This window comes from Aquarana catesbeiana, linkage group LG01 (genome assembly GCF_042186555.1).
Source record: "Aquarana catesbeiana isolate 2022-GZ linkage group LG01, ASM4218655v1, whole genome shotgun sequence".
Taxonomy (NCBI): domain Eukaryota; kingdom Metazoa; phylum Chordata; class Amphibia; order Anura; family Ranidae; genus Aquarana; species Aquarana catesbeiana.
This window is the reverse complement of record NC_133324.1, coordinates 752298696-752314419: the sequence shown is the minus strand read 5'-3', so window position 1 is coordinate 752314419 and position 15724 is coordinate 752298696. Positions and strand designations below refer to the sequence as shown.

Genomic DNA, 15724 nt, shown 5'->3' with positions numbered 1-15724 from the left:
AACTATAAGCATGAATGTAATTCCTGCCACAAAAAAAGCTTTTTGTCTGGAGCTATTCGGCATAAGCATGCAACAAGTGAGCTTAGATCTCCGAATCTTCTAACTTGATTATTTCTGACTTGACAGGTTTCCTTTTTGTGCTCCCGCAGGCTTAATTAAAAAAGATTGCATACATAATACGCCTACGTTCTTCACAGAGAGCGCTACGGTCTTCTGTAATGTAGCATGTGAGTATATTGGTTAAAAGTGTTGTCGCTAAACTGTATGTAGTTTGTAAAAAAAAAAAAAACCCACAAACGTTTTGCTGGGTTATTGCTTCTGCAAGCATAGAATACTACTTACTCCAAACACATGCAAACTGCTACCTGATCAACAACCAGGTAAGAACAACAAGACCTAGTGCAATGAGATGAGCACTATCAATATCTAGGCAGTAAGGCCCAGGTATCATGGGAAGTGATCCGGTCTTTTGGGTGAATGCCAAAACCCTGTGTCTAGGCCAATTTAATCACCTAGGTGAAAGCAAAACAAATGGATTTGTTGCTGAGGCGAAGCTTCCGGATTACCAGTGTGATATGTAAAGTAAAGTAACTATACAAAACAATGTTTGTGTTCAAAGATGTGGCTAACCTGGTAAAGAGAAATACAAATTTTATAGCTTTAAAACCGTGTATGAAAAGGTGGGGGTCTTTATAGTAATATAGGATGAGCTTCAATCCACTTCTTTTCATGGCCAATACTACGTGAAATATTTCCACATCTTATATCATACTAGGTGACCACACAAACACTAAAAATTTAAAAAGTGATTGTAAAGTCATTTGTTTTTTTTATTTTTTTTTTAAATAACAAACATGTTACCTGCCCTGTGCAGTGGATTTGCCCAGAGCAGCCCAGATCCTCCTCTTCTCGGGTCCCTCTTTGCTGCTCCTGGTCCCTCCCCTCTTGTCGAGTGCCCCCACAGAAAGCAGCTTGCTATGGGGGCACCCGAGCCGAGCTGCAGCTCCGTGTGTCTATTCAAACACAGAGCTGCAGTTCATCCTCGCCCTTCTCTCTCCTGATTGGCTGACTTTGATGGACAGCGACGTCAGCCAATGGCACCGCTGTTGTGTCTCAGCCAATCAGTAGGGAGAGTCTCGGACGGCTGAGGGACTTGTGTGTATCGTTGGATAGGGATGGGCTCAGGTAAGTATTAGAGGGGCTGCTGCACACAGGCAGCTTTTAATCTTAATGCATAAAGATAAAAAACCTTTTGACTTTACAACCACTTTGAGTGTACAAGGAATGCTTAATCTTAGTTAAAACAGCAATTTACATCCCTACTCCATTAACCAGTTGTGGACTCCAAGTGTAACACACACACAAAACTTGTTAAAAGCACACAGGCATATGTAGTATATTCTGTCCTTCCACACCCTCATGCACACTGGACGTTAAAATAACGTTATAAAAACGTCAGTAGCTTTGCAGTGAGTTTTTCAACTTTTTTTCAATGTTTATGCAATAGCATTTTTTAGCCTTTATTAGTGGTTTTTAGCGTTTTCCCGCGTTAGCGTTTTAGCGGGGGGTTTTTTGTTTTTTTTTAAGAAAACTTTTTGCATGCATATAGGCACGTAGGGGCCATACAAACTACTGAGTACCATTCTGAGTTGCTGTAATGAAATTTTAGTAAAATGGACTAGCTTGCTGCATCCTATTTTCACTTCGATTTTTGGGGGTGTCTTTAAATTCAGCCCTCTGTAGGTTGATAATTTTCATTTCCATCAAACGATGTGGCATCCTTTCATACCCAAAACATTGCCCAGTCCATATCAGTATAGATATTCAGCATGTTCATTTTTCCCCATTGAGATCTGACATATTTTATTATATCTTTTCGTGTGACAACACTGAAGAAATGACACTTTGCTACAATGTAAAGTAGTGAGTGTACAGCTTGTATAACAGTGTAAATTTGCTGTCCCCTCAAAAGAACTCAATGTCTAAACCTCTGGCAACAAAAGCGAGTACACCTATAAGTGAAAATGTCCAAATTGGGCCCAATTAGCCATTTTCCCTCCCTGGTGTCATGTGACTCGTTAGTGTTACAAGGAGTGGAAGAGGACTCCAGTGGCAACCTGTGAAGTTCTGCTGAACTCCATGCCCAAGAGGGTTTTAAAGGCAGTGCTGGAAAATAATGGTGGCCACACAAAATATTGACATTTTGGGCCCAATTTGGACATTTTCACTTAGGGGTGTACTCAGTTTTGTTGCCAGCGGTTTAGACATTAATGGCTGTGTGTTGAGTTATTTTGAGGGGACAGCAAATTTACACTGTTATACAAGCTATACACTCACTACTTTACATTGTAGCAAAGTGTCATTTCTTCAGTGTTGTCACATGAAAATTTATAATAAAATATTTACAAAAATGTGAGGGGTGTACTCACTTTTGTGAGATACTGTATATTATACATTCACATCAGCCCCTACCCTTATGGAGCTTACCATCCAAGATCCCTAACTAATACTTTTACATACACATAATAGGGCCAATTTTAGAAAGGAGACAATTAACCTACTAGCATGTCTTTGGAGTTTGGGATAAATGAAAATCCACACAATCAGAGCATGCTGTCAGGAGACACAATCCACACAATCAGAGCATGCTGTCAAGAGACACACGCCCTTGTCCCAGAGAAGCTTACAGTTCAATTTACATTAGTACTGGACCTTAAACCCACAACAGAATTATTCTAGGCCAATTAGTGGATATCCATGCAGACATACAAACTGATTTATGTTTGGAGGCAGCACAGTGGTTAAGGGGTTAGCACTTTCGCCTAGCAGCACTAGGGTCGTTGGTTCAAATTCCAACCACAGCACTACCTGCCTGGAGTTTGCATGTTCTTCCTGTGCCTGTGTGTGTTTCCTCCGAGTACTCCAGTTTCCTCCCACACTCCAAAGATAAGCTGGTAGGTTCATTGGTTCCTGTCTAAATTGGCCTTAGTATGTGTATGAATGTGAGTTAGGTACCTTAGATTGTAAGCTCCTTAAGGGCAGGGACTGATGCAATTGTACAATATATATGTAAAGCGCTGTGTAAGTTAACGGCGCTATATAAGTACCTGTAATAAAATAAATAAAAATGTGTTTATTAACTGGATATATACTAAACTCCTCAAAAACGCAAGGCAACAATGCCCAGTGTGATTACTAAGGAAGCATAAAAAGATGCCACGTTGAGTTGACATGACTGAAATCGAAAAGTCATAAAAAAAAAAAGTTAAAAGGGTTGTAAACCCTTGTGTGTTTTTTCACCTTAATGCATCCTATGCATTAGGGTGAAAAAACTTCTGTAGTGCAGCAGTCCCCCAGCCCCCCGTTTTACTCACCTGAGCCCGTTCGTTCCCTCGGCCGAGACATGCTCTACCTCTCTGCCTGTCGTCTCGGCTCTTGATTGGATAGATTGATAGTAGCGCAGCCATTGGCTCTCGCTGCTGTCAATCAAATCCAATGACGCGGGCACCGAGGCCAAGTCCTGCATTCTGTGTGAATGTACACAGAAGCATGACCCGGGGGCGCGCCCGCACAGGTGTACACCTTAGGAGAGCCTTCTCCAACGTGGGCACTCGATGCAGGGAGGAACCACCAGCGCCGCCGGGGGACCCCAGAAGTCAAGGATCGGAGCCACTCTGTGCAAGACAAACTGCACAGTGGAGGTTAGTATGATGTGTTTGGTTTTTTTTTTTTTTTTAAACAAGGGTTTACAACCCCTTTAAAAAAATTATCAAAACAAAAGCTGAAAAACATTAACATAAACATTAACTCCTAGAAATTTTCATCCACAAATCACGTGATAACCATGCCATATCTATTTGCTGCTGTGCCCTTTCATAAATGAAGTGATAATTTGCACCTAACCTGCATGCTTGATCTAAGCATTCTAATCTGGTTTTCTTATAGCTTACACAGAGATTGCTATCACTAAAGTAAGCCAATCATCTCTATGAACGAAAATCCAGAAGCCATTTTCCTGCTCATCCTACTTGATCTTTTTACTGCTTTAAACATCTGCACTTTTTTAGTCTTGATTTTGATAAAAGAACAGTATGAAGCTGGCCATGCACAGAATATGGAGCAGTGGATGGCCCTGTTGACATACTAATAGAGCTGCACGATTCTGTTCACAATGAGAATCACATTTTTTTCCCCTTAGAATAAATATCACGATTCTCGTGGCGTAACATCTTTCACATTATATAAAAAATTAGGTAAAACTTTACTGTTTAGTATATTAATTCATTAAAGCGTATTTTTTTCCTAAAAAAATTGCGTTTGAAAGACCGCTGCGCAAATTCACCAGATTATTCATTTATTCTAGCCACTGAAATGAACCCTTATAGGGCGTACACACGGTCGGACTTTGTTCGGACATTCCGACAACAAAATCCTAGGTTTTTTTCTGACGGATGTTGGCTCAAACTTGTTTTGTCTACACACGGTCGCACAAAGTTGTCGGAAAATCCGATCGTTCTAAACGTGGTGACGTAAAACACGTACGTCGGGACTATAAACGGGGCAGTGGCCAATAGCTTTCATCTCTTTATTTATTCTGAGCATGCGTGGCACTTTGTCCATCGGATTTGTGTACACACGATCAGAATTTCCGACAACGGATTTTGTTGTCGGAAAATTTTATCTCCTGCTCTCCAACTTTGTGTGTCGGAAAATCCGATGGAAAATGTCCGATGGAGCCCACACACGGTCGGAATTTCCGACAACACGCTCCGATCGGACATTTTCCATCGGAAAATCCAACCGTGTGTACGGGGCATTAGTGTTTAGATGCATTTACACGCATTGGGCTTTTTTTGCGGCAAAAATGCTCCTCTCCTGAATGCACTGGCTCGGAGGTATTTTTTTTCCTGTAAACACTCCTGCCTTGAAACGCTTATAACCACCTGCGTGTGCAAGGACACATGGGCTAATAGGGGCGTTTAAAGGCAGAGAAAAAAAATGTCAAATGCCTTTAAAAGTGAAAAGTGAGCAGGAGGCCTAAAAGATTTCCTTCCATTTGGGTTTCTTTTGGGAATATCGGTCTTCTCTTTCTGATTTTGTGATGACACTGCTGTGTACTGATCTTTTGGTTGCAGGCCCCTAGTAGACAGTCCAGAAAAAAAAAAGCAGCTCAGTGCACAGCAATACAGGCGGTCCCCAGGTTACAAACAAGATAGGGTCTCTGTAGGTTTGTTCTTAAGTTGAATCTGTAAGTCGGAACAGGTACATTATTAAATGGGATATTTTTAAGCTTTTTGGATAGCATAGGGAAGGGTTAGCACCCCTGTAACGTTTGTTTTGCTGTCTGTGGCCCTGTTCAGAAGATTTCACCTCACTTTCTGTCCCAATCACAGGGTTGGGTTGTTTTGGAAACAAGGATTGGTGATAAAGCTTCAGTGGAGGTACCTTTTTCTCATAATATCTCTTATGCCGCGTACACACAGTCGGACTTTTCGACCAGACTGGTCCGACGGACCAAAGCCGGCGTACAATCCTATCGTGTGTGGGCATCACCGGACCTTCAGCGGACTTTTCCAGACGCAAATCTGACGGACTTTAGATTTGGAACTTGCTTCAAATCTTTACGTCGTAACTCCGCCGGACCCAGAAATCCGCTCGTCTGTATGCTAGTCCGACGGATAAAAAAGGACGCTAGGGCAGCTATTGGCTACTGGATATCAACTTCCTTATTTTAGTCTGGTGTACGTCATCACATACGAATCCGTCGGACTTTGGTGTGATCGTGTGTAGGCAAGTCCATTCGTTAGAAAGTCCGTCAAAAGTCCGTCGAAAGTATGCTGGAAAGTCTGTCGGACCAGTCCGGTCGAAAAGTCCGCCCGTGTGTACGAGGCATTACAGGAGTGAATTTCCCTTCCTAGGGGTAGATTTCCTCACTTCCTGTTGTCTCCCTCTGTTTGTAAGTAGGAGTTGTTCGTAAATAGGGGACCGTCTGTACTTTGGGTGCCACTGGGACAAGTGAGGGGAATCTCTCAGAACACAGAACACAGGAAGCAAAGAAACCTGCCTATAAAAACACAGCAGAGTGGATGGTCAAGCAGCTGGATAAAACTGACAGCAAATGTCACTGTGCAGCATTCTATGAAAAGGAATATTCTGCTTGGTAGAACATTTCAGTTTAGGTGGAGGGGAGCATTGTTTTCACATGGGGGAACGAAAGGGATCATCTGGCCAAAATGATCATTTACAACCAGATCATGTGACTAGCATTTCACATCTCAGGGTTGCAAAACCACTTCCTTTTCTATCCAAAAATTCACAGGGGAAAAAAAAAAAAAAATGAGGCTGAAATTCTAATAAAAGTAGTTTAAAAGGTTTTTGTTTTTTTCAATGCATTCTGCATTGAGGTAAAAAACTTTCAGATACCTGTTTCCCTGTTCCCATTCCTAAACACAGGGGAAAAAAATATTTAATCCCCTGCTGATTTTGTACGTTTGCCCACTGACAAAAATGATCAGTCTATCATTTTAATGGTAGGTTTATTTTAACAGTGAGAGACAGAATAGCAAAAGAAATTTCAGAAAAACACATTTCAAAAAAGTTATAAATTGATTTGCATGTTAATGAGTGAAGTAAGTATTTGACCCCTTCCCAAAACATGACTTAGTACTTGGTGGCAAAACCCTTGTTGGCAATCACAGAGGTCAGATGTTTCTTGTAGTTGGCCTCCAGGTTTGCACACATCCCAGGAGGGATTTTATCCCACTCCTCTTTGCAGATCATCTCCAAGTCATTAAGGTTTCGAGGCTGACGTTTGGTAACTCGAACCTTCAGTTCCATCCACATATTTTCGATGGGATTAAGGTCTGAAGACTGGCTAGGCCACTCCAAGACCTTAATGCGCTTCTTCTTGAGCCACTCCTTTGTTGCCTTGGTCATGTGTTTTAGGTCATTGTCATGTTGGAATACCCATCCACAAACCCATTTTCAATGCCCTGGTTGAGGGAAGGAGGTTCTCACCCAAGATTTTAAGATGCATGGCCGGTTCATCGTCCCTTTGATGCGGTGAAGTTGTCCTGTCTCCTTAGCAGAAAGACACCCCCAAAGCATAATGTTTCCACCGCCATGTTTGACGGTGGGGATGGTGTTCTTGGGGTCATAGGCAGCATTCCTCCTCCAAACACAGGGACTTGAGTTGATGCTAAAGAGCTTGATTTTGGTCTCATCTGACCACACCACTTTCACCCAGTTCTCCTCTGAATCATTCAGATGCTCATTAGCAAACTTCAGATGGGCCTGTACATGTGCTTTCTTGAGCAGGGGGACCTTGTAGGCGCTGCAGGATTTCAGTCCTTCACGGCATAGTGTGTTACCCATTGTTTTCTTGGTGACTATGGTCCCAGCTGCCTTGAGATCATTGACAAGATTCTCCCGTGTAGTTCTGGGCTGATTCCTCACCGTTCTCATGATCATTGAAACTCCACGAGGTGAGATCTTGCATGGAGCCCCAGACCAAGGGAGATTGAGTTATTTTGTGTTTCTTCCATCAATGCTTGACAATGGTCTTGTAGCCCATTCCAGCTTTGTGAAGTTCTACAGTCCTGTCCCTCACATCGTTGGACAGCTCTTTTGTCTTGGCCATGGTAGAGAGATTGGAATCTGATTGACTGATTGCTCCTGTGGACAGGTGTCTTTTATACAAAATCGCAATAAGCGCATATTGATTGGTTTGAGCAAAAGCTATAGTGTCTACAAAATAGGGGATAGATTTATGGCATTTTTATGTATTTATTTTTTCTCTAGTAATGGCGGCGATCTATGATTTTTACCGGGACTGCGATATTGCAGCGGACAAATTGGACACTTGTGACACATTTTTGGGACCATTGACAATTATACAGCGATTGGTGCTATAAAAATGCACGGATTACTGTATAAATGCCACTGTCAAAGATGGGGTTAACACTAGGGGGCAATCAAGGGGCTAACTGTGTTCCCTAGGTGTGTTCTAACTGTGGGGGGATAGGACTGTCTAGGAGGAGAGAGAGATCGGTGTTCATACTTAGATCTGTGTGTTTACACACACACATCCCGGTTCTCGCTCTGTCACAAGCAGTTGCGGGAGACCGGCAGCCATCGCGCCCGCTGGGCACTCGCATCGGCTCCGGGCACACGCTGCAGGCCCCTAGTGTCTAAAAGGCGAAGTGACATAAGGTAACGTCGTTTCGCCCAGTCATGTCATTCTGCCTCTTTAAAACTAAGGTGGCTGGTCGGCAATCTGTAACAAGTTGAGATTAGGAGCACTCCCTTTAAAGAGAGTGAGCTTAGGCTGGCCATACACTATACAATTTTCTAGTTCAACTTTCCTTTAGATTTACCAAAACCATATAATATGAGGTTAAACCTAAACCCTTTCAATTTGTATGCCATCATAAGGATAAAAGGAAATTGTATAGTGTATGGCCAGCCCTAATTTCAGCTCGTTACCTGTATAGAAGACATCTGGGAGCCAGAAATCTTGCTGATTGATAGGGGATCAAATACTTATTTCACTCATTAAAATTCAAATCAATTTATAACTTTTTTGAAATGCGTTTTTTTTGGATATTTTTGATGTTAATCTGTCTCTCACTGTTAAAATATACCTACCATTAAAATTATAGACTGGCCAATTCTTTGTCAGTGGGCAAACATACAAAATCAGCAGGGGATCAAATACTTTTTCCCTCACCATATATCACTTACAATCAATCACTTTAATAATAGTGAAACAAGAGCACCATTTAATATTTGAATAAATGCTGTGCAAAAGTAAGATTACTGTTTGAGCTACAGTAGGTGCAAAATGAATATGAAGTGATCACTAGGTTAGGCTAGGTTCACAGGTACATTGCGCTGCTATGCATTGACATGCAGTGCCACACTGCACATCACATCACACCAGCGATGTGGTGTGAACAGGGCACATAGACAATCTGCATTCATCCAGTCTGGAAAAACACAGGTAGTCTGTGTTTTTCCGCATATTCTGAACGAGCCCTAAAAGTGTACTTAACCTCTTGCCGACCAGCCACCTCAGTTTTAAAGAGGCAGAATGACACGACTGGGCGAAACGACGTTACCTTATATCACTTTGCCTTTTAGACACTAGGGGCCTGCAGCGTGTGCCCGGAGCCGATGCGAGTGCCCAGCGGGCGCGATGGCTGCCGGTCTCCCGCAACTGCTTGTGACAGAGCGAGAACCGGGATGTGTGTGTGTAAACACACAGATCTAAGTATAAACACCGATCTCTCTATCCTCCTAGACAGTCCTATCCCCCCACAGTTAGAACACACCTAGGGAACACAGTTAGCCCCTTGATTGCCCCCTAGTGTTAACCCCATCTTTGACAGTGGCATTTATACAGTAATCCGTGCATTTTTATAGCACCAATCGCTGTATAATTGTCAATGGTCCCAAAAATGTGTCACAAGTGTCCAATTTGTCCGCTGCAATATCGCAGTCCCGGTAAAAATCATAGATCGCCGCCATTACTAGAGAAAAAATAAATACATAAAAATGCCATAAATCTATCCCCTATTTTGTAGACGCTATAGCTTTTGCTCAAACCAATCAATATGCGCTTATTGCGATTTTTTACCAAAAATATGAAGAATACATATCGGCCTAAACTGAGGAAAAAATTTGTGATTTTGATAAAAAATGTGGGATATTTATTATAGCAAAAAGTAAAAGATAGGGTTTTTTTCAAAATTGTTGTTTTTTTTTTTTTTTTTGCGCTATAAACAAAAGAAGTGCAGAGGCGATCAAATACCACCAAAAGAAAGCTCTATTTGTGGGAAAAAAAGGACGTCAATTTAGTTAAGGTACAGCGCCGCACGACCATGCAATTGTCAGTTAAAGTGATGCAATGCCGTATCACAAAAAATGGCCTGGTCATTGAGCAGTCAAATCTTCCGGGGCTGAAGTGTTTTTTTTTTTTTTTTTGCAAGTGTTGTTAGGGATTTTATGGATTAGAACCTCTGTATGTTTTATTGCCACCTGTTTGCCGCATTGGAAGACTCACATTTTTGTCCTGGTGAACACTGTAACTTGTAAGTGAGGGGAATTCAAATTGTGGAGTTGACACCAGGACAGTAATATAGGGGGAATCTTCCAAAAGGAATACCTCCCGTGACAACTTCCTTCACTTGGGCAAGTTTTTGTCTTACTTCCTACTATGTCTGCAACACAGGAAGTGAAGGAATACATACCCAATGTAAAAAAATAAATAAATAAAAAGCTCACCCACATATCAATGCCAATAGGCTAAAACGTGACCTTTATTATCATCATTAAAATGATAGATAGATCGATCTAGAATAGGTGTACTCATTAATAAGGAAAGCACCAGTGAATATGACATAAGGCCCTCTTACATGGTCAAGATAACTGATATATCTCCAAGCTGAGGACCAGTATATATTGCAGACACGCAAAGGGGCACATATACAATGCCCCTATCCTCTGAATGCTTGGAGCTCTATTCTAGGAATCCAGTGCCTACTGTAAGGCCTAGCTATTCTCCAAACACACCACCTGGTCCAGCTCCAGAGTCACAGCACTCTGTGCCTAGAAACCTCTCAGTGACCACAGGAGCCCCTAGTCTAAAAATGTTAGATATTCCCAGTACTGGCCTTAAAAAATCCAAAAGGTTTCACTCTATGGCTAAGAGCTTTGTCAGGGATGCATACAAGAAAGTTTAAAACGTGTGATAAGTGAGGCACCACATTTTAATGGTGATTCTAAAGGTTACATTTTAGCCTACAATCATTGAGGTAATGGTGAGCACATCCCCCATCTTAACTGATCCTAAGCCGGCCATAGACGGTTCAGCAGGGATCGATCGATCAACATGGTACAACCAGCCTGTCAGATTTTTTATGCGATTTTAGCCACTGGCCATAATCACTGTGTGTTCTCCGAGGCAGGGATGGCTCCCCCCCGCAGGGAGAACACAATAGCTGTTTGTGGGGAAATCAAGCGATTTTCTTTCCTGCAAAAGAAAATCACACCATCTATGGCCGGTATTATACAGAGTAATGAGAAAATATTTACCAAGTTCCAAGACAATAGAAAATTGATGAGCAAAAGTCACCAGAAAAGGGAAGAAAGAAATGTATAAACCATGACAAATGCACATCATAAATAAAAAGATTAGAGACTGGATGAGAAATCATATAGAACAGCTCTCCCTGTTAAACACATTCAACTGTATTGAACTTATAAAACCGCTTATTTGATGTAAGATCAAAGCTACATTCTGTAATAAATTTGTAACACATATATACTTAAACAGTCATCAGAACTGCCCACTTTTATAAAACTAATCTGCATTTTTAGTCATTTAGAAAATAATGCAAATACTAAGGATGATACAAAGCAATTATTAAATGCATAACTTGCTGTAACATATTCCTGATGAATAATGCTTTATTTTTTTCAAAAATCCATGACCAGTTTCACAAGGCTCAACCCATATTAATCTTATTGTACAATTAATCTACTTACCAACAACTATGCAAGGGGTAAGTAGATTCAATAACAATGCGAAAGGGAGGATCTATAATATATAGCTTGGACCATATGAAGAACGTGATGTGATCATATACAAACCGACAAAATAACAAACACAGAAAGACTTGTATAAAGCAGCAGATCATGATCATGGCAAAAGCAATTAAAGGAAAAGATGCAGCCCTGTGGATGTGTATGTAGCCCAAGCTGCAGCTACACAGAGCACAAAGAGGTTTACACATGAAGATTAACAGGATTACATCCAGTCACGTGCAACAGATCTTTTGTAATGCTTTAGGATTCTGGATTCTAAAAGGCAATTAGAAAACTCTGAAAATGAGATATACACACACACACGCACACACACAAGGATATTTTGTATTTCCAAGAAGGATACAAAGAACAAAAGAAATTACAATATATTTTGTCCACACAATAGTATCTTTGTAATACCTGCCATAGCCAATTGATACATTTCTTACTCATTATATCCCTGTTCACCCACACCTGTCAGTGACTCCTAAACATTAAGCAATAACTAACTCAAAACAAAAGAAATATTTATTTTCTTTTTATTGTGCTTGAGTTGAATGTTATCATGCCTACTAAACCTGCAACCCAACACCGTGAACAAACTGCTAAATAAAAACAAAATATTAACTTGTAAATTACAACTATTACAACTTTTCCCTTACAAGTAAAAATCTGTATTTTTTGCTAGAAAATGACTTAGAACTCCATAAACATATGATTTTTTTTCAGCAGAGACCCTAGAGAATAAAATGGTGGGTTTTGCAATTTTTTATGTCACAAGGTATTTATGCAGCGGTTACAAAAAGAAAACCCTTTCGTGCCTAAGCCTATTTCTGACATTTGTTGCTTAAAAGATAAAATCCATATATTTTGCTAGAAAATTACTTAGAACCCCCAAACATTATATATATTTTTTCAGCAGAGACCCTAGAGAATAAAATGGCGATAGTTGCAAATTTTTTATGTCACGCGGTATTTGCGCAGCGATCTTTCAAACACAATTTATGGGGAAAAAATACACTTTCATGAATGAAAAAAAAAAAAACACCACAAAACAGTAAAGTTAGCCCCATTTTTTTGTATAATGTGAAAGATGATGATGTTATGGTGAGTAAATAGATACCAAACATGTCATGCTTTGAAATTGCACACACTCGTGGAATAGCGACAAATTATGGTATGGTAAAATCTCCATAGGCAACGCTTTAAAAATTTCTACTGGTTGGCAGTTTAGAGTTACAGAGGAGTTCCTGTGCTGGAATTATTGCTCTCGCTCTAACGATCGCGGTGATACCTCACGTGTGGTTTGAACACCGTTTACATTTGTGTGCGCGACTTATGTATGCGTTCGCTTCTGCGCATGAGCACGGAGGGATGGGGCGCTTTACTTTTTTTTTTTATACCGTTTAAAAAAAAAAAAAAAAAATTTGGATTATTTTTATTGCTGTCACAAGGAATGTAAACATCCCTTGTGACAGCAATAGTCAGTGACAGATACTCTTTATGGAGGAATCTGGGGTCTATAAGCCCTCATTCACACGAGGCGGACTCCGCTTCCACGGAGCCCGCCTCAATCCGCCGGCTTAGCGGGAGATCTCTCCGTTGATCTCCGCTGTGCCGGCGGATGACAGGTCCCTCTCTGCTCAATGAGCGGGGAGGGGCTTGTCAGGCGCCGCTGCTGCCTATGGAGGGATCGGATGAAAACGGACAGCATGTCCGTTTTCATCAGATCTCATCCGATCCGCCAGCAACGGATCCAGACGTAGGGCCATCTGTCTGCGTTTTTCGGATCGGACGGAGTCGGATGTCAGCGGACATGTCTCCGCTGATATCCGTCGCTCCATAGGCTAACATGGAGTTCCCGTTCAGGTCCGCCGTCAAAACTGACAGGCGGACCTGAACGGTCCGCCGTCAAAACTGACAGGCGGACCTGAACGGTCCGATCGCGTGAAAGGGGCCTAAGACCCCAAATCCCTCCATTTTCCTCCTTTTGGAATACTAGGAATTTTTAAAAATCTGCGCCATTGGCAGCCTAGTAAACTGGAAGGGATGTCATGATATCACTTCCTGGTTACTAGATAGGAGACCCGATTCTGGCTTCATTTGGGTCTTCGGCCAGCCGGGGCAGACGTGTCGGCTGGTTGCTTGGGCCTCCCCGGTGGGACGGGAGAGCGGCGGAAGGGGGGGGGGGGGGGGGGGATGTTCCGCTCCTTAGGATAACAGCCGAGCGGCATCGTTTATCATCACTAAAAAGCCAACCGCTGGCTCTCAAAAATGGTACGGGGTGATGCGTGCAGCTGCATGCATCACCCCTGTATAACACCTTCAAGCCGTGAACACATATTTGTTAATGCACACAAACAATATAATAACCAATTTTTGAAATAGATACCCAACATGTCACACTTGAAAATTGTGCACGCTCATGGGAGACACTAACACTTACAGCTTACCAGTTTGGAGGTAAAGAGAAGTCTGGTGTTGGAATTACTGCCCTTGCTCTGACGTTGGCAGCAATACCTCACCTGTGGTGCGATCGCTGTTTATTAGGGCTGAAACAACTAATCGATTAATCGGCAACTAATCGATTATGAAATGAATCGATTAATCACCAAGCAATATAATGGGATTAAAAAACAAAAATTACCCCTTTTATAGTACAAAAAGAGCAAAGAATCGCTACTGTAAATATTACTTTCACAGTTCTACAGTAAAAAAATTAACCCCTTACAGTAGTGATTATCTGCTTTTTTTTCTACTATAAAGGGCTAATTTTAGTTTTTTTTACCCCATTATGTTACTAAACGTCTTAGACCTGGTTCACATCTATGTGTTTTTTGGTGCTTTTTGCAGAAATGCACCACAGTTGATTTACATGGTTTCCTATGGGACACGTTCACATCTATGCTTTGTATTTGGAAAGGGTCAGGTGCTTTTTTTAACGCAAAACGGTGCTTTTTTTGGTTCAATATACTTCAATGGAGAAGCTGCAGAAAAGCATGTAATGCGTTTTTGCTGCAATTTGTGTTTTTGCCCAACAAATTGGCCAAAAAAAATGCAAAACCGCAAATCGCCGCAAAATCACGTGCGCAAAAATCATAATGCACAGCACAAAGCACTGTAGAAATAGATCAAAAGCAAACTGCATAGGTGTATACCGAACCTTATGCTGGCCACACGGATCTATTTTCAGACGAGAATATTCATACGAAAAATCTTTGTACGTTCGCTGAATGAAAGACTTGTTTTTAACATTCTGTTTTTAAAATGAATGTAATTTCTAAACGAAAACTACATACACTGTCTGAAAATTCCTTTGACCAAGAAGTTTTCTATTTCCAAATTTTCCGTGGTTGAAAATGAATGTCGATTTGACCCCACTAACGATTAGAAAATCAAACGAACGTTCTTAAAGTGGTGTTCCGGCCGAAATTATACTTTTTAAATAAAAATACCCCTATAATACACAAGCTTAATGTATTCTAGTAAAGTTAGTCTGTAAACTAAGGTCTGTTTTGTTAGTCACTAGCAGTAGTTTGTTATTTTATAAACTTACAGCAGGCCGTGGCCATCTTAAGTGTGGGCATCTGAAGCCAGACTGTATTTCTTCCTGGATCTCATCCTTGCAGATCTCGCACATGCTCAGTGCCGCACAAGCAGTGTAATAGGTTTCAGGTCAGGCTTCCATAGCAACGGCAGTGTCAGTGGAAGTTGCCGCCCCTTTCCAAAAGGCATTGCAAACCGGAAATGATGCGATGGGCAACGGCCAGGGAGGAGGAAGTGAAAAATGAATGCAGCAGATATACAGTAGGTGCTGAGTAAATGTTTTTTAAAATATCCAATTCGTTTACAGTGCACAGTTTAGTGAGGGATGCTGAAGAGTTGTAAAAGTGGGTGGAACTCCACTTTAAAATGAAATTGTTTTTTGAAGGAAGACTTTGTTTTTTTGTTTTTTTTAAATGTGATCCCTGAGTCTGATATTTACCAGATTTAGCAGTATATCTCCTCTAATAGTATATACAGTATATATCTTCCAATAGTATATACAGTATATCTCTCCTCTAATAGTATGTACAGTATATCTCCTCTAATATATACAGTATATCTCTTCTAATAGTATATACAGTATATCCCTTCT

The 15724-nt window shown here is 41.1% G+C and overlaps 1 protein-coding gene and 1 long non-coding RNA gene across 10 annotated transcripts in view; both read right to left on the bottom strand.

The window, feature by feature from the left end:
* RAPGEF2 (Rap guanine nucleotide exchange factor 2) overlaps positions 1-15724 on the bottom strand; it is a 396941-nt gene that overhangs the window by 364460 nt on the left and 16757 nt on the right. The window lies entirely within an intron of this gene.
* Positions 9751-13737, bottom strand: LOC141122123 (uncharacterized). The gene is made up of 2 exons (XR_012240622.1): positions 13517-13737; positions 9751-13482 (listed from the first exon to the last, which is right to left on the bottom strand). It is a non-coding gene; the product is annotated as an uncharacterized lncRNA (long non-coding RNA).